Genomic DNA, 18,663 nt, shown 5'->3' with positions numbered 1-18,663 from the left:
CAGGACAAGCACTGACGGCACACAAACATGGGCATAAATGCACTGACAGCAGTGCTTAAGGTCACGGGCCCGGGAATCAGACAGAACAGGACTGAATTCCCAGGCCCGTCACTTCCCAACTGTACATCTGAGCACGTTATCCGAGCTCTCAAGCCCTCATTTTCTTCATCTGGAAAGCAGGGATAATCTCTTTCATATCATAGTTGTGAAGGATCAATGAAATCATGTGTAAAAGTGATGACTCAGTGCATATTAAGGACACACAAATGCTAATGATCATTGTTAACAGCTGGACAGCGATGGGCAGGAAAGGCCACTGTGACCTGTTGACATGGGAAGTGTGTGAGTATGGTAGGCATAAGACGGACAAGGACATGAGTGGCGGGTGCAGGGTGGAAAACAGAGGTCACTGAGCACCAAGCTGAGGCATCTTGACCACTTCTTCTTCTGTGCTCCCAAAGTGTCCCTGAATCTTTATCACTTAGTTTTTTCATCTCTTTATATCCTCCCTCTCTAGAGGTCGTCTGGCTTCTTGGTGGCATGGGCCACACATCACAAGGCTCCTAGCTGAGGGCTGCATGCATGGCAGATACTCCATAAGCATTTGGCTTGGCCCCTTACTGGGCTGGGCCACTTCTGGCAAACGGATTAACCTCTCTCAGTTGCAGGTTCCTCATCAATAAAATATGAATAAATAGCAATCCCTGTCTCCTCTGGTTGCTGTGAAGGGGAAATAAGATAATGAAAGTGGCATGTGACACAAGACAGACTCAATAAAGCGTGACTGCTATCAGAGCCACACGAGCTAGCAGTTACTTTCTATGAAATCCAGTCTCAAAGACCTAAGGATACGCTTTGGATGAATCAGGGAGGACTGTGCAATACTGCCACGAAGAAATTTTTAAGGGATTTGTTAAGAAAATTGGGTTATTATCCTAATTTCTCAGCATTACGTAACTTCTCAGTTTTTAGGCATAGCTCCAAATACACACCATGGCAGCACTGCCCTTAACTGCTTTTCCAGACAAAATATTTTCAAATTTCCATCAAAAGAATGCAGTCGGCACAACCTTATCCTACTCATCCTAACAGATGGGTAAACTGTGCTACAATAAGACGGTTTAACCCCAACATCTGCTTCTACCTGCCAACAAGGGGTGGCCACAGTTTCTAACACTAAATAGGGCAGAAAAATCTTCTTTAAAAAAATAACAACATTTGTGGGGTTTTGTTCATAATAAAAAATGATGGTAGAAAATGTAGAAAAATCTAAAAAATTAAAGTTACCCACCATCAACTATTTCTTTTTAACATCTTTATTGGGGTATAATTGCTTAACAATGGTGTGTTAGTTTCTGCTATATAACAAAGTGAATCAGCTATACATATAAATATATCCCCATATCCCCTCTCTCTTGCGTCTCCCTCCCACCCTCCCTATCCCACCCCTCTAGGTGGTCACAAAGCACCGAGCTGATCTCCCTGTGCTATGCGGCTGTTTCCCACTAGCTATTTTACCTTTGGTAGTGTATATATGTCCATGACACTCTCTCACTTCGTCCCAGCTTACTCTTCCCCCTCCCGTGTCCCCAAGTCCATTCTCTACGTCTGTGTCTTTATTCCTGTCCTGCCCCTAGGTTCTTCAGACCAGTTTTTTTTAGATTCCGTATATATGTGTTAGCATACGGTATTTGTTTTTCTCTTCCTGACTTACTTCACTCTGTATGACAGACTCTAGGTCCATCCACCTCAATGCAAATAACTCAATTTCGTTTCTTTTTATGGCTGAGCAATATCCCATTGTATATATGTGCCACATCTTCTTTATCCATTCATCTGTCAATGGACACTTAGGTGGCTTCCATGTCCTGGCTATTGTAAACAGAGCTGCAATGAACATTGTGGTACATGACTCTTTTTGAATTATGGTTTTCTCAGGGTATATGCCCAGTAGTGGGATTGCTGGGTCGTATGGTAGTTCCATTTTCAGTTTTTTAAGGAAACTCCATACTGTTCTGCATAGTGGCTGTATCAATTTACATTCCCACCAACAGTGCAAGAGGGTTCCCTTTTCTCCACACCCTCTCCAGCATTTGCTGTTTGTAGAATTTTTGATGATGGCCATTCTGACTGCCCACCATCAACTACTGAAACATAGTTCAGCTTGTGCTTTTGCTGTATTTCCTTTTAGTCCTCTTTGCATATTTTTTAAAAAAATTTGAAGTCAGTCTTATCTTTTCACTTATTATAACCTATACATTTTGTTTAATATTTCACTTTTCATTAAAAAATGACTGAGTACTCATTTAGTACCTAAAGCTTCCCACGACACTAAGAGATACTGAAAAACATGGGCGATGAAGTCCGTGTTCTCTGGGAGCCTGTACTTTAGCTAAGGATACATGACAACACACTGGAAGAATAACTAATGGTATACAGTAACGATGACAGGAAGGGGTAGCACAAGCCACAATGTAAGGTCAAACCTAGACAAGACTGCCATGGCCTAGAATGGTCTTGAGGGAGTTTCATGAGAAAGACATGAGTCAGACTGTAAAGCACTGTAAGTCTACAGATAATTTTGAATTGCTAATGACTCTACTCACTTCCTCTCCCCTTCCCAACATACACAGCAATTGATTCACGAGATCATTCCTATTGCTATGCCTTCACTATTATGGACAAAACTGAACTCCTGCAAAAGCTGTTTCTCAAAATATCATAGAAGAGCCTAAAAGCAATTCAAAGCAATTTTGAAATTGTGTTTCTCTTCATGAGCAAAACCAGAGCTTTGCGTGAAAATCAAGGTGCTATCTCGTAGAAGTAAATTCTGAAATTCCAGATTCCTGGTGTCTAAATAATACCCAGTGCAAGGTATCATGTATACAACATTAGCAGGAATAAAACAGGTTAGGCAGACACTACACCACATGTGATCATGGAGCTTGGATCCACTCATGAACCAAACTTAATTTCTGAGGAGAGACTTTGCTGAGCAGCCTGTCTTCACCCACCCACTCGTTCACTTATAAAAGTATTTTCAAGTGTCTGTTCATGAGCCGGGCTAGACGCTGCAGGTGAAGGGGACCAGAATGACAGTGTTCCTGCTCTCATGGAGCTGACAGTTTCGTGGGAGAGGGGCTGACAAGCAGACAGACAATTACAATCCAATGTGACAAACGCTCTGGACAGATGCTGGGCTAAGGAATGAGCACTGGAAGGGGCACCAGATTAACCTAGGCTTGGAGAATCAGGAAAGGTTTCTCAGAAGAGATGATATTTATGTTGAAGGAAGAATAGCAGATAGCCAGGCGAGGAAGCAAAAGAGGTGTCTAGGAAGGGAGGACAGCTCATTAGAAGTTCTAGAGGAGAGAAAAACATGGTGACACCATGGGAAAGAGGCCTTCAGAAAGGCCAGGTCAGAGTGGAAAAGGGAGGATTTTGGTGAGATTGAGGCTGGAGGGGAAGCTATATGTAGGTATATGTGCATATACACGAATACATGTGTGTGTATATGTGTGTGTGCACGCATGCGTATGCACACGCACACACACATACTCATCTAGACCTCAAAGCAATCCCATCATTTTTATTCTCATCTTACAGTTGAGGATACTGAGGCACAAGAGAACACTAGCTGGTGATAAACGATAAGTAGCCAACTGATACCGCACAGGGAAGCACATGATGAATCCTGCGTCACCGGAAAAGTACTGCTGGTGCCGTGGAGAGAGCGCTCTGGGGGCTCCAGAGAGGCCTGTTAGGAAGTGGTGATGAAATCTTTACCAGACTTCCAAGAGAGATTAAAGGGCTCACTTTCTCTCACCTGACATTCAAGGTCCTGAGTCTGCAACTTGACGGCTTATATGGTAGATAAAACAGAATCTTTGTCCTTAAGGAATTTATCATCTACAGGGGCAACACCATATCGGGGCACCCGAAGCACTCTGTAGCCCCTGGCAGAGATTCCATAGTCCAACTACTTCCTAAAGAGCCATGTCCCACTGAATCATAGGTTGGGGTTCCTCCTTATAAGATGGCTAAGCCTCTGCAGGAAGAGAAAGCCTACACCACAGAGAAAGTGACTATAGCTACAGCCCAGTACTTCTCTGCACCTGACAACCTCGGGACAATGACAGGGTCGTCCCCTCACACCTTCCTATAGCCCTGTCGTCCTGACCCAGCCTCCCGCCAACAGTGTCCATTCAGCATGGCGACTTCCCAGGGCTATTCTTCGTCACGTCACTGCTGAAGAAACTCCACTTACGAGTGACAGTTTTCTCTGAAGACATTTTGTTCCCATTCTTTTTTTTTTTTTTGCGGTATGTGGGCCTCTCACTGTTGCGGCCTCTCCCGTTGCGGAGCACAGGCTCCGGACGCACAGGCTCAGTGGCCATGGCTCACGGGCCCAGCCGCCCCACGGCATGTGGGATCCTCCCGGACCAGGGCACGAACCCGTGTCCCCTGCATCGGCAGGCGGACTCTCAACCACTGCGCCACCAGGGAAGCCCGACACAGAACTTTTAACGTTTCATGCACCAAAGCAGCAGTCCTGGGCACTTGTGGCCCAATAAGAGCCTGATCTAGAACCCATATCAGCACCTTCTCCCCTCAAGCCCCAGGTTCCTCCTAAAGACTGGCAAGCCTCTAACATATGCACAAGATGTATGTCGAATAATGCATCCCCCTAGAACGTACAGGTGATGAGAAATCCTCGGTGTAGGGGAGTCCTGTCAACAGCACCCATGTCATTAGTGTAACGATATAAAGCACCAATGCAAATGCTATTTTTTCCAAGTGTACAAATGTAAATGGCTTTTATAATTTGTATATTTATAAAAAGAATAATTACCATGGAGACCAACCAGCGTTTACAGACCCAGCGCCCTACCCCTGACACAGTCCTCTATACCTAGTAGTCGCTTACTAAAGGTTCTCTCAACTGAACAGAACCAAATCAAGTATTTTTCAAATGAATAGCACGGGAAATGGAACAAGGGGCTCCTCAATGCTGAGTGGTTAGAAAGAGATGTCCACAGAGTGGCTGAAGTCGGAGAAGTCACATATACCTCCTACCTCAGTTTTCCACTGATTGATCAGGTCAAAACTGATGTGATTTGCTGCCCCAAGTGGGCTTCACACCTTCCGCCCTATTCACCAGTGTGTCTTTTTCCACTACCTGTGTTTAAAAACAGACTCTGATTTATGGGCATTTAGGGCTGGGGAAAGTCTCCAAGCCCCAGGCTCACCACAGACTCAGGCCCCTAAATGGAAACAGCTGAGCAGGCTTGTCAGGGGGTGATGGCCTGTCTCCTGTCCCTGGAGAAACAGCCTGAATGGACAGGCCTCCTGACTCATCCCCGTGCCGGTCTCAGGGGCTGCGGCCACAGGGGCTCACTTGGAGGGTGGAGTTGCTTCCACAGTGGAGAAGGAAATCATCTTTCTTGGTGTCAGGCGTCAGGAAAAAGTGGCTCCAAAATGCTGGTCCCCGGACTGTTTCTGATCTCTGACGAGAGATGAAACAATGAGGAGGACAGTTCTGACTTGCAGCTTATACCCTCTTCAGGTTATAAAAACATCCCATCTCTTGTGAAATGATGTTGACAGTAGATGTTATTTATTTATTTATTTTGGGTAAATCTTCAATTGGCAAAATAAAAAGTATCAGTGCATTGATGAAGTTTTTTGGTAAAATTTTACTTGCCCATGAAAGGCAGAAGTCTAGGAAACATTGCCCAAGACGTCATGCCAGGGCTTCTGAAGAGCAGAGAAATGGCCACAGGGGTGGTGAGAGTGGGGAGAAGACTCTCGTCTCAGAACTTCAGTCTGTCCAGTGCAATATAGACCTAAGTTAATACAAGAAGCAGAAGGGGGCTTCCCTGGTGGCACAGTGGTTAAGAATCCACCTGCCAATGCAGGGGACATGGGTTCGAGCCCTGGTCCAGGAAGAACCCCCATGCCACGAAGAAGCTAAGCCCATGCACCACAACTCCTGAGCCTGCGCTCTAGAACGCGCGAGTCACAACTACTGAGCCCGCACGCCTGAAGCCCGTGCTCAACAGGCTCCGTGCTTACCCGATCTCAGATCATACTCATAACTGCTCTGCACAACAGATACGACATTTCCCATTTTACAGCTAAGGACACAAAGGAAGGGGCGGTGGTGTAAATGACTCATCCAAGGTAACACCAAGTACTTGGTGGAAGGCTGGGATTCAGCCCCGAAGCCTGCTTTTTTTCCCTGCAGTACGGGGTGGGAAGAAGGGAGGCTCCAGGCCTTTACTGAACAAGTACAACAAAGCTTCCAAGTTAATCGCTGAGTTGTTGAGGGAGCCTGTTTCTATATTGAAACCTAGGTGATCACAAAGAGGGTACAATGGAATTTTGTTTACTCTCTGTATTTGTTAATTAGTTTATGTGAATATTTATTTCATCGTTGGAAATGACCTTCATCAAAAGAGGCCCAAGTTCAATAAGAAAGAACCACCTAAACTCAGATGTTACTCTGCAAAGTAGTATTATTCAGCCAAATCTAAATTACCCAAGTAGTCGCCATCCTCCTTTTCTTTACCTGTGGGTATCTTACTGCTTGTTGCCATCTCTAAAAAAGGTTAGGGCAGGCTAAAATAACTGTTCTTTAGAGCTATCAGAGTGTAAGTGGAAGGATTTTGAAAAATATGAGGACCAAAGAGTTCATTTGAGTATTATTTGTAGATGTACAAGTTAACCGTTATTGCTACTTTCCAAAATGGCAAAAAACACACTATGGCTGTAATCTTTTTTTTTTTTTTTTTTTTTTTTGGTTGGGGGGGCCTCTCCCTGTTGTGGCCTCTCCCGTTGTGGAGCACAGGCTCAGCGGCCATGGCTCACAGGCCCAGCCGCTCCGCGGCATGCGGGATCCTCCCAGACCGGGGCACGAACCCGCGTCCCCTGCATCGGCAGGCGGACTCTCAACCACTGCGCCACCAGGGAAGCCCTATGGCTGTAATCTTAAGGGCACATAGCATTTGGTATTAGTACATTAATATTAGTGTATATAACTGTCACAAATAATGGTAGGATTGGGCACCTCATTTGGAATGTCTCCTTTGTCATAACAACTCTGTTGAGTGTTGGGAATATTAGACAATCAACAAATCATTCGTTCAGCAAACATGTACTAAGTGTCTATTAAATACCAGCCATTGTTCAGTGTGACAGTGACACAGAAGTGAATTAAAAATATGGACAAAAACCCCTGCCCTTGTGGACTTTTCATTCTAGTTGGGAGCAGACTGATGATACACAGTAAAAACTTTACTTCTTAAAATTATAATGAAAATTTTAATTAAAAAGTATTTTCCCTTTTGGACAGTTTTCATGGTACATAGAAACCCATACGAATTGCTCAGATTTCTTTATTTCTTCATACTAAGAGAAAAAATTATTTTGCAAAAGATTTTAAACAATATATCTAACTTGAAGTAAAATTATGCAGATATCTATTGTTAATATCCATGTTCTTGAAATATCTTCCTCGAGCTTTTTTTCACTTCTAGGGACTGGGGTGATTCACGGGACTGTGCTGAATTCTTTGTAGAGGATTTTCCCCAGGAGGAAAATGGTTCCCAACATATGACTCACCCTTGCAACGTCCTGCCAAGTCAAAGTTACTTCCTATAAAACCGACAATTCTTTCTTTTATGCTGGACCATTAAATAACGTGGCAACATTTTATTCAGAAAACTTTGGCAGAAGCTCATGAACTAGCTTAAGAATGAAGGCAAAAGAGTGAGGATGAGGCAATGTAATCAAGAGTGAGTATCTTATGTATCACACTTCTTTTGGGGGGAGGAATCGCTAACAGATGAAAAGCAAGTCCTTTAAAAATCCCCTCTTCAATAATCAGCTATCAAATACATGCAACAGAACATACCGGAACATATGGTTACCACAAAGGCAACTGCTAACTTTCATTATCCCAAACAGATGCACGGTAGAGAAAAGTGGCTGTAGAACATTGCAAGACCTAAGTAAAGAATGAAAGGCTACAGTGGGAAAATCTACGAAATGCCATGGGAATAAGTTACTCTCTAAAATGAGAACCATTTAAAAAATTTGAGGCAACTGAGATATAAACATTTTTTTCAATTTGTGTTCAGATCTTTTCTTATGTTTTACAAGCTAATTATTAAAAAGCTTTAAAAGAAAAGAAGTCAATATTAACTTTTGTTATTTTCGTTTGAAGTAATCAGAACCAAGTTTGCTGGCAAGATGAAGAATTATACATTCACCTGGGTAATGACTGCAGTTCATTTCTAAGTGGAAAGCAAATCACAGGAATAAGGTGGAAGGTTCAGGCCAAGTAATACTCAGACATATTCCCTGAAAGTCGGGCACCTGCAGTCAAACACAGCCTTCCTGGCCAAAGCCCCAATCTCAGGTTCTACTTAGTTTAAAGCACCCTGACTTTCAAGACTTAAAAAACAGCAAGAGCGAATAATACAGGTTGACTACGTAATATCAGGGTATAAATGCGTGTGAGCTGATGAGATTCAGAGAACACGAACAAGGACCCTGAAGGTTTTGCATCTCTAGATTTAGATCTGAGCAAACCAGAAGCAGCAAGAGGGCCCTTGAAGCAGTTGGCATAGGGTGGAGAATGTTTTTAAAGAATTGAAAAGGAGAGTTCAGTTTAAATATACAGATATAGAATGCAGCCTCGGCCCTGACTGTAGTGCAGTCGAAATGTTATAGGAAGGCAGGCATGGAATACAAACACATCAATGTGGACAGGAGTAAGAGATAAACGGTTTTAAATGTCGCGCACAACTAAGATGTCTCTGCAGCCGTTTCACTGCCAAAAGGGGAGACTCGGAAAATTTCAACCTGGCTATTCCAATTACGGGGCTTTATGAAACCACACAAGCTACAGCAGTGCCCTTCTGAGAAAAGCAATGATGCTCTGTGCAGGTGAATCCCCAAGGTGAGTGTGACTTGTTGCGGACAATGCTGTATAAGCAAGGGCTGTTAATCCTTTCAAGTTTTGGCTTTCCTTCTTTTTGGAAGGGAGAGGGAAAATCTTGTCTAGTTCACGTTATCTATTTGTCAGATTGAGACTTGCACCATTAAAAAAAAAAGAAATACATGAGTTACTATGAACCTTTCTACTATTTATGATGTGAAGTACAGGTCGTCAGTTACCATCTTGACTTTAAAATAGTTTTTATTTATCTTTGTGTTGGTTTAAAACTTAAACTTTAAATAATGTCTCTCTTTTGGTTTAGGGGGAGAGGATAATAAAAGTTTTGATTTCTATTTTGGTCCTGACCGAAAGGATTTCATAAACATTTACTAAGAAGATTGCCAAGTTTGAACTAAACTGCTCCCATGATGAAGATACAAACCTTCTTATGATATATTCACATGAATATATTAATCACTTTCATTCTTGTGTTATGATTCATACCAAGAAAGGCACAATTATTACTAAAAGTAGTCAGAGTTCACAGGCACCTCCTCAGTTACCCAAGGTACCTCTTCTTGGCAAAGTCTGGTTGCTCTCCATGAAGTGTATTTACATTGAGTAAGTCCATAAACATTTCCTAAAATCCCTCCAATGGGTAAGGCGTGGAGCCTTCTAGAGCTATAAAGACACCCATCCCAGGTCCACCTTTCCTTTGCATCCTTTCTCTGTTGATGGCATCTTCATTCATTAGATCCTGAAAAAGAGACCACACTTTCTGAAGAAGGGTCTTCAGAAGACAATGGGCAACAGGGGTCCGGGAGGATCTCTGTGATGGCCATTTCTGCCTGTGTGTCCACACAGTGAAAGTTCATAGAAAGCAAACACTGGCATACAGGGGAGGACGGATGTTGAATAGATGCTGGAGAGAAGACAGACAAGGCATTTTGTGGGAAGACCCCCCACTCCCAATTCTCCACCCCTCAGCCCCAGATTGCTTCTGAGGATGGGAAATAGAGAGCAGGACGAATAGTTAGTGACCCAGCAAGACCCTACCCAGGTTACAAGCACCATTCTGTAGAGCCCACGATTTGTAAGTGTACGTTTGTGTATGTATAATTTTTTCACTTACAAACTGGGCTTCTTCTCTCTGATAAAGATCCCCTGTGGGAGAGGCAGCTGTCTAAGGTTTGTCACCAGGGGGCCTTGCAGTGAGAAAGAATGAAGATGTCTTCCTCCACGTGGGAGGTTCTGCTCTTCCAAGAACGCTCTGGAGTGTCTCATATGTAGAAGCGAAGCCTGGGGGCTGGTTCTCTAATTTTTACGACAAATCTACAGTAAGCTCTGGGTATGGCCTCTGCAAGGGTTCACCCTGGGTACGTAAAACCAAAATATGTAAAACAAATCATTCACAACATGATTTTCTCTTTCTTCCACGTTTACCTTCTCTTTTCCCTCTTGCACATGGGCACTGTGAATTCTCTAAAGAAAATCAATCAACAGTCCCCACATTTTGGATAAAAGCCAGAGAAAGGAATTATGTATTCTTTGAGTGAACTAGATAAGCACTAAATAAATAGGCCTGCAATTTGAAAATTAAAAATAAACCGATTGGGCATTCTTTGTAAGAGCCACGAAGAATAAATACATCTTCTAAGTTTGGGAATTAAAGAGAAAGGAAAGCTGAGGCTCAGCTGTGCTCTGCTGAGGGCCTGCTCGGCGCTGGCGTGTTTGTAAACAGCATATTTCATTTTGCCGGTGTGAGCGACAGCTTGAAAGAGTCAAATCCACTACCTCAATTCACTGGATCAGGTTGCCTCTTCTATTTATGATAAGTGAAACCTTATCTTCACTTTAACAAGAATCTGTCCAATATGTTTAAAATATGAGTCAGGGCTCTTCCCTGAAGAAACAGAACTGCCTCTGTGCTTCAGGCATTTCAAGCTAGGTCTAAAAGCCAACACAAGGAGATGGAAGGTTTTAAAAACTTGGGTTTGGATAATTCTGATCAAGGAGAGACCAGGCAAGTCTCATTACCAGGTAAGGAGGTAACATCATCACAAAGGGCCTAGTGACCATCTGCACTCTAAACATACATTCTACTGTCTCCCTTTGTGTCTCTGTGCTCGCGCCCCACGCCCAGCACTGCGCCTCAGCTCCCCGCACAATGCCAAGCATCCTGAGACGTGTCTTTTGGTCCTTGATTCCTCCATCTCTATTTCCTAAAGATGCTACTGTAGCACCTCACCAGTTGCATTTAGCCCAGGACCTACCTGAGTGTGGATTATATTATAATCACTTAAGCACACTAGATGGCGAGCTCCTAGCTCACCTTTTTCATCTTTATCCCCAGAACAAAGGAAAGTGCTTGGTACTGAGTTGATAAAACGCTGACTGAAGAGATAATGAGGAGACTGTGGGACACTGGCGCTGAACTTCTATTATGGGATCAAAAGTTCACAAAAGTGAAAACATTTCCAAAGAGGTGATGAGGAAGACTGTGCGTTTGGAGGCTGGTGTGTGGTGTGGGACAGAGACGCGAGACTGGCCAAGTGATAGAGGACAGTGGAACAGGGCCGGGGGTGGCAGCGGATGCTGGGGCAGAGGAGGAACAGACAGTGGCTGGGATCCAGGACACAGCCCGGGACTCAGAACTGGCTGGGCCTTGGCGATGCTGCGGCTGTACATGTAAGCCTCGCCAGCCACTCACAAAGTTATTTAGGAAGCAGAACCCCTGGAAAAGAGAGGATATCCTACAAATAAGCGCTGGGGGCCTGGAACGTTGAGACCTGAGGGAATTACGGTAATGTGACCACAGGACACCCCCAAGCCCCAGCTGGTGAAGTCAAGAACACACCAGCCACATGATTAATACTGTCCTAAGGGTTTGACAGAATTCTTTCAAATGCCATACTGTAATAATTTACCATTTCCAACACCACATTGTAATTCAACTATACTTCAATAAAAAATAACTTAAAAAATAATTTACTATTTCCTTCCTAATTTTGAAATAGCCCTGAACTTATAATTATGGCCCTCTTCAAGGACTTTGAATTCTTTTTAAAACCAGCTAGTCTTGATGCATAAAGAATACCAATCTCTCTCCCCAAACAAGGATTCTCTTTCACTTCAAATCAAACACCACAATAAAAATTTCAAAAACCATACAAAGTTTATATACATCTTTTTTAAATGACTGATTCAATGACCTTGAGAAATTGTAATTCTGTTTTTACTAAAAAGTTTTTAAAGCCAGGCCCAGCCCCGGAGCCATGTTGGTGAGTTCTCATTGGGTTAAGGTGGGTTTTTGCTCCCTTCAGCAAAGACCTACAAGACATTGCCCACCGGGGTCCCATTGCCTTTAAAACAAACAGCAGTGGGGAAGAACATTTTGAAACATATCCTTTCAGTTTCTTTTGTGACCAAATAAGTCTGTCTCACTACTTGTTTTTGAGTATTAGTAGCAGCCTCTGAGGGTGGTCAGTTACAACTGAAAATCAAATTTGAAAGAAGATAACTAACATATACACAGTGATTTACAGTTTATGTAACGTAGCATTTAATATTCACAACATCCTTGGATGGAAGATATTCTCATTATACTAATGCTGCCTCATTCCAAAGAGGATTTACAAAAGAGACAGACCTCTTGTCTTTAATTCACAGATGAAAAAAATAAAGGCTAAACTGTCAAAGAGACCGGCCTGGGCTCACATACCCCGGTGTGTGGCCAAGCTGGAATCTGAACCCAGGTCTTCTGAATTCATATGCCATGAACTTTCTAGGATGATACAGAAATGACTCCTTAACAGAAACACAGGGCTGGATGAAATATCAACAGAGAAATCCTGCTTCCCCTATTCACTCAGAAAGGAATTTGTTATTGAATAAAAAGGTAAACATGCCATGGCCTCTGCAAACAAAGGGTGATTTTTTTTTTACTAGCCTGTGTATTAATGAAATGTCATCACAACCAGTAAAAGGGAGGAACTTGCAACACGAAGCAGAGGACATGAAAGCTTGAACAATTACTGTCCTCACATTGCAATACTATATACGTATACAAAAAAGAGGCCCAATTTATCTGTTGAACAGTTGAGAAAGATCAGGATGGCATTAATCTCAAGTAAAGTAAAAAAGCAAGAAAAAAACCCAAGGGATTAAGAAGCACATCATTGAAAATAAATTTTTCGGAATATATTTTCTGAGAGAATAAACTCTGAAAAGCAAATGAGCTACCCTATTAAGGCACAGAGCTCCTCTTCCTCACTGTTGATTTTGTTTTTTGTTTTATTCTGGGGACAGAGGGACCAGGAAGAATAAGCTGGAGGGTAAGGTTTAGAGAGAAAAGTTATGACATACTTAGAGATTGTTAGCCTGTGCTTATCAGAGCATACACAGAATGACAAAATGTAAACCAGAAAATTCATAATCCGATACATTTTCCTGCTGGGTTTTCAAAACCCACCAAAGCTTTCAACTATTGTCCTGGCCAATTCTCAGTTTCAACTCTAAATTAACAGCAACTGAAATTCTTGAGAACAGACCACAGGCAGGTAGGACAATAAACACATTCAAATAAAGAAAGAAGAAAAAATTAAAAGTAGTTGTCAAACATAACATCTTTGAGTGAAGGTGTACTGTATTTGCAACAACTCAGCAAGAAGACCATCTTTTCTTCGATGTAACATATAAAGTCAAATCGAGTCCCCCTAGCCTCTTTATAAGTAAATGTATGTGAGATGATCGCTAAGGACCCTTGCAACTTTTCTCAGTAAATTACAATCATTTCTTTGTCTTGATACATTAGTGAGTAAAAACCATGGGGGAAAACAAGAGCAAATCAAATCTTCCCCAAACCAGTCATTTTAACATGTCACTGTTTGCAATAATTACGATTCTATTATATACTAAAGTCTACTGGGAAAGCAGCCCAGCCTGGAATGAACTACAGGTTAGAGTCTATTTGATAAGTATTAGCAAACTAGACATAGTAACAAACTAAAACATATCTAACCTTCTGTAGAAGGTTTTTAGGGACATTCATACTATTCAAGACTATTAGTAAAATAAAGTTCTCTTTCTTGCTCGTTCCTGATCTGGTGTCATTGTCCTGGCTTATCTTTTGGGAACAACCAGGATGCAAACCTAACTGGTAGATTAATGAAACCCCACTCCGCAGGCAGCTCTGGACTCAGAGCACATCTTGACAAAGGCCGCAGCTTAGAGGAGGCAGGACCATCTCTGGAGGGCACTGGGGCTTCCTCCTGGTGAGGACATTATTTTGGTGCCCAAACAGGAGAAGGAAGGAAAACCGCCTTCCTGACATGGGCCAGTGGCTTTTACCTCCCTTTATTAGATGCCTAGAGATTCCTAATTCTGCCTTGGTACTCTGGGGTGGGGAATGTCAGGGGTAAGGTTATGCTCCTGGAGAGGATAGGGCAGTATAGCTGGGGACTGAGTGAAGCATCTGGAAAGAATATACACAGATATATGGAAGACAGCAAACATAGTAGCAACTCTCACTGCAAACCATCTGCATCTGAAGAACAAACTCTTCAGGTACAGAAGGAGGCAACAGACATACAGGGGCTTCCTTTCTACTCTCCGGTGGGCACAGTGCAGTAGCCCAGGTTACTTTAGGAAGATTCTGGATCTGTGTGCCAAGAGCGGGCAGCTAAGCGAATCCTTAGGGGGGCGCAGAGAGAATCAATCTGGTGAGAGTTGATCTGGGTCCATGCAGACCTTGCTTAACCTCTGACTACCTCTGGCTGAAAGCAACGATGACTATAACGACAACGCAGCCAGGTGAGATGTACTCGAAAGCAATGAAAGTGATGTTTTCTTGCAAGTGTCCTCTGCAAGAGGGTACAGAAGCTGAGGGATTTAAAGAAAACATCCAAGAGGTCTGCTCAGCCAGAACAAAATCAGTTTGTTTTATTTTTCAGTTTTCTGGGGAGAAACAATGAAGCCAATTTTGATTTCATTCTCCAGCAGCTCTTCAATGACTGATGTGTGTGGTAGTAGAAGAGCAGAGCAGGCCACGTTCTGACCTTGGCTGAGTTTTATGATGCACATAAAACATCCCGAAAATGACTCACAGAAAAGAGAGGGGACACAGTGAGATGAAGTGGAGAAGGGCTCATGAGATCGGAGTTCACATTCCCCAATTCAGTAACTAGTTATGTGGCTTTGGAGGGATCACTTGAATTCCCAGAGCCCCAGTTTCCTCATCTGAAAGAAAGGGAAAACATCAAAACAAACCCTCTTTCTAAATTCTGATCCACAGGACCATACAGCATCCAGACTTAAGTGGGCTGGAGAGGTTACTGCAAGAAAAATGGGGGCATAAGGTCAGGTTCAGATTTGTATATTATTTTGCCTGTAAATGCAGTATTTCCAGTAGAAATCTGAAGACAAGTGATCTATGTTTCTATGGTTTTCTATGAAAGGTGTACCTGAGGCAGGGCTCTTTCTGGAGGGAACCTCACATAGGGATAGGGGTCCTCGGCAGGCACTTCTTGCCAAACGCAGACAAAGGGTGAGCCTGCCGACCAGTGTGGCATTCCCGTCATGACGCACTCCGTTTTCTGACCTTTGCGCACTTCCTAGGGGTGTCCAAACCTTTGCATAAATGTGCAACACCTTGCTAGAGTTTTTATTTGTGAATAAAAGATGCATTTATTGTTAAAAATATTCAGCTCTTACTCAACTTAATTCAACTCCTATGAGTCAACTCTAAGCCATCCAGGACACCTCCAGCAATGCCGAATCTGCTGCTAGGTAGTTCACTCCACTTTTGCGTAGCACTAGTGATCACAGATGTCTCCTGACAATATGCCTTCCGTAACTTCTTCACTCACTCTTCTCTCTTCTAGTCACACGTACATCTAAATTGCTTTACTAAAAACAGACAAGTTTTGGAATTTTCATTTGCAAGGTCATAATGTCACCATTTTAGTTAAGAAAAAAAGCTTTTTTTTCTTCCAGTGGAAATAGCTTGAAACTCAGTTGATAATTCTTACAACTGGTACTAAACAAAGGTGGGGAAAAAAAAAGAACAATCAGAACTGGTCACAGCAGGCCAACACCAGACAAAGAGCAGGGAGAAAGGGAATTTTCCATGGAAAGGAGATTGCTCACGTGGATAATTCAACGCCGCAATCATTTTCCACCCCCAAGTTTGTGTGTTGTATGCTTTCTTTCAACTGAATTACTTTAATATTGTTTGTGTACATGATTCATTTACCTAGCCAAAAATAGGCTCACCAATGAGTTTTGCAGCTGTCCTTTTAAACACCAGATCAACAGGCCTAATTTAAGAACACTGGCTACACAATGCCTAGCAAATAACTTCTTAATGTGCTTCTATTAATTAACATTACCAATAGATATGCTCTCATTTTTCAGGGTTTTTATGGTTCTAACACTACCAATCTATGAAGATTTGAATTTGTTAAGCAAACGATTCATATAATTTTATTTGCATAACTGGAGTAGATAAAAGAAGGAAAAGAGGAAAAGATAAAAACTCTACTAATGCATCTGCTATTTTCTTGCAATCCTTTATAAACAATGGCGATAATCTTTTTTTTCAACAAAAGAGTTTAACATTTGCCTTTTATAATACTGTTATTTCTTGTGAACACTCTGTGTTTGAAATGCTTGTTCCCCAGAATTACTTGCAAATATCAAATAACTATAATTTCAAAAAAAGAGACATGTGCACACCTCCTAACTCCAGTAAATACATGATTAGCTGAAAGCTGGAACCGACCAAACAGAATTCCAGATTACATGGAACTTGCCCTTCCCACATGACTTTTATAAGAAAGTAGGAAACTACCAAAAAATAGGTATTTATTTAAAGCAAAGGACTTCCTGAACATATTTACAGGTCAGTATATATCTAGCCTGTCTATATTTGGTACACTTAAAGATTATACAAGAAGAACAAATGTTTACGATGAACACTTATCTCTACCTCAAATCCTTCTGTGGAACAAAGTAGAATGTAAGTAGAGAGTATCTTTTATCTCTGTAACTCCACTGCTTGGCACCATGATTACAATTCCATACTGAAATATTTGTGTTAACAAATTAATAAACAGTGGTGAATCGGAGGCAAAAGATATTAAATGTTTAAAGATTCGTGACTGTGCAGTACATGGAATCACAGTGTAGTAAGATCACAGAATCTTAAGGTTTAAGGAGACTCTGTGGAGCTATCTAGCCCTTCTCAGTGCAGGAACATTCTCATGTTTAAAAAGAATAGTGTAGTATCAAGTACTCTACTGGACACACACAGACAATCATCTCATGACCTCACAATATTCTTACGAGACAGACATATTAATCATTAATCTTGCAAACAAGGAAACGAAGATTCAGAAAGTGAAGAAGGGAAGATGAGGAAGAAGAAAAAGAAAGAAATGTCACAAGTTGTTGCCAATTCTTTTCTATGGTCTAAGATCCAAGGATAAACAAGAAATAAAGCAGACAAGATGAAAACGTGTCTCCCCTGCCCTGTGTCCAATGCACACCCCAACATTCCGTAATTAATTTACTGAGATGTATGTAATAAGCCAAGCCAGTCCCTGGAACACACCATACACAAAAATGTTAGCTTCCTGTCTTCTCCATATGTTACAGCATTGCTGTGACAAAGATATTTAGGATCTGTTCCCAACTTCGAAAGTTCGGGAATTATCACATAACTAGAGTTCGGAGGAATGCTAAAACCCATTCCCCTAAGAATACGCAGTACAATTGTTTTTCATTTTAACTTGAAATTCAATAAGTATGTTTCTTTTTCCCCCCAAGGAGATAAATAACTGGAATGACTGAATACAGCACAAAATACAGGCATGGGAAAAGGGTGGCAGTTTTAACTTTGAAATTCACCATGCTCGTCAGTTAAAGTCAGACTTAAAGCATTAATTTCTTCTGAAACATTAATTAACTGGAGCATTTTTGCATTTAACTTTCTCTGGCATTTTAGAATCTATTCTAAGCCCTGTGGAAATGGCAGGTCTGATGTTATTAAAGTTAGCCTTTCAGAAAGTCCTCGAACTGAAGACTCTTTAACACATTAAAAAATGCTGAGAGTCCAGATAATGCAAATCTGAAGTATTATTAAAGGGTATTCTTTACACGTGAAAAAAAATCCTTAATTTTATTAAAAATAAGTTCAACTGTTAGCAAGGCTTCCATTTTATATACGATTTGGGCTCTTCAAACTCCTCCTAAGAAACTTCTAAAGCCCATTTCATTTCTTTCTTTCTTTCTTTCTTTCATTCATTCTTTCATTCATTCAGATATCTATTGCGTGCCAAGACCATGCCATGCAGGTACTGTTCTGAGCAGGGCAAGCAGGGTCCTCTTCTTGTGCAGCTTACAGTCTAGATGGGAAAGTGACAAACAAACAGACCAGAAAATATCTACAAGTGATGAGAACAATAAAGAAAACGAAAGGATAGTATGATCAAGAGTGACTGGGAGAAGTCATTTATGTCAAGTCTTAAATGATGACAAGTGGGCCACACAAAGATCTGGGGATAAACATCTCAGAGAGAGAGAGGGATTGGACGCTGTCGCTGGGAAAAGGTGAGAGTGAGCTTGGCAGGTTTGAAGGCAGGAAGGTTACAGTGACTGAGCCACAAGGCAGGGGATGGCTTCACCTACTGAGACAGGGACACCTGGGCAAGGAGCAGGAG

General features: G+C 42.0%; 1 protein-coding gene across 2 annotated transcripts in view; it reads right to left on the bottom strand.

Annotated features, from left to right (window-relative positions):
• The window catches only part of JAZF1 (JAZF zinc finger 1), a 337,745-nt gene that overhangs the window by 174,488 nt on the left and 144,594 nt on the right, over positions 1-18,663 (bottom strand). The window lies entirely within an intron of this gene.

This window comes from Aethalodelphis obliquidens, unplaced genomic scaffold (genome assembly GCF_003676395.1).
Source record: "Aethalodelphis obliquidens isolate GAN/ISIS:26980383/991018 unplaced genomic scaffold, ASM367639v1 scaffold5, whole genome shotgun sequence".
NCBI lineage: Eukaryota > Metazoa > Chordata > Mammalia > Artiodactyla > Delphinidae > Aethalodelphis > Aethalodelphis obliquidens.
Note: the sequence above shows the minus strand (reverse complement) of the source record. Positions and strands in the feature narration are given on the sequence as shown.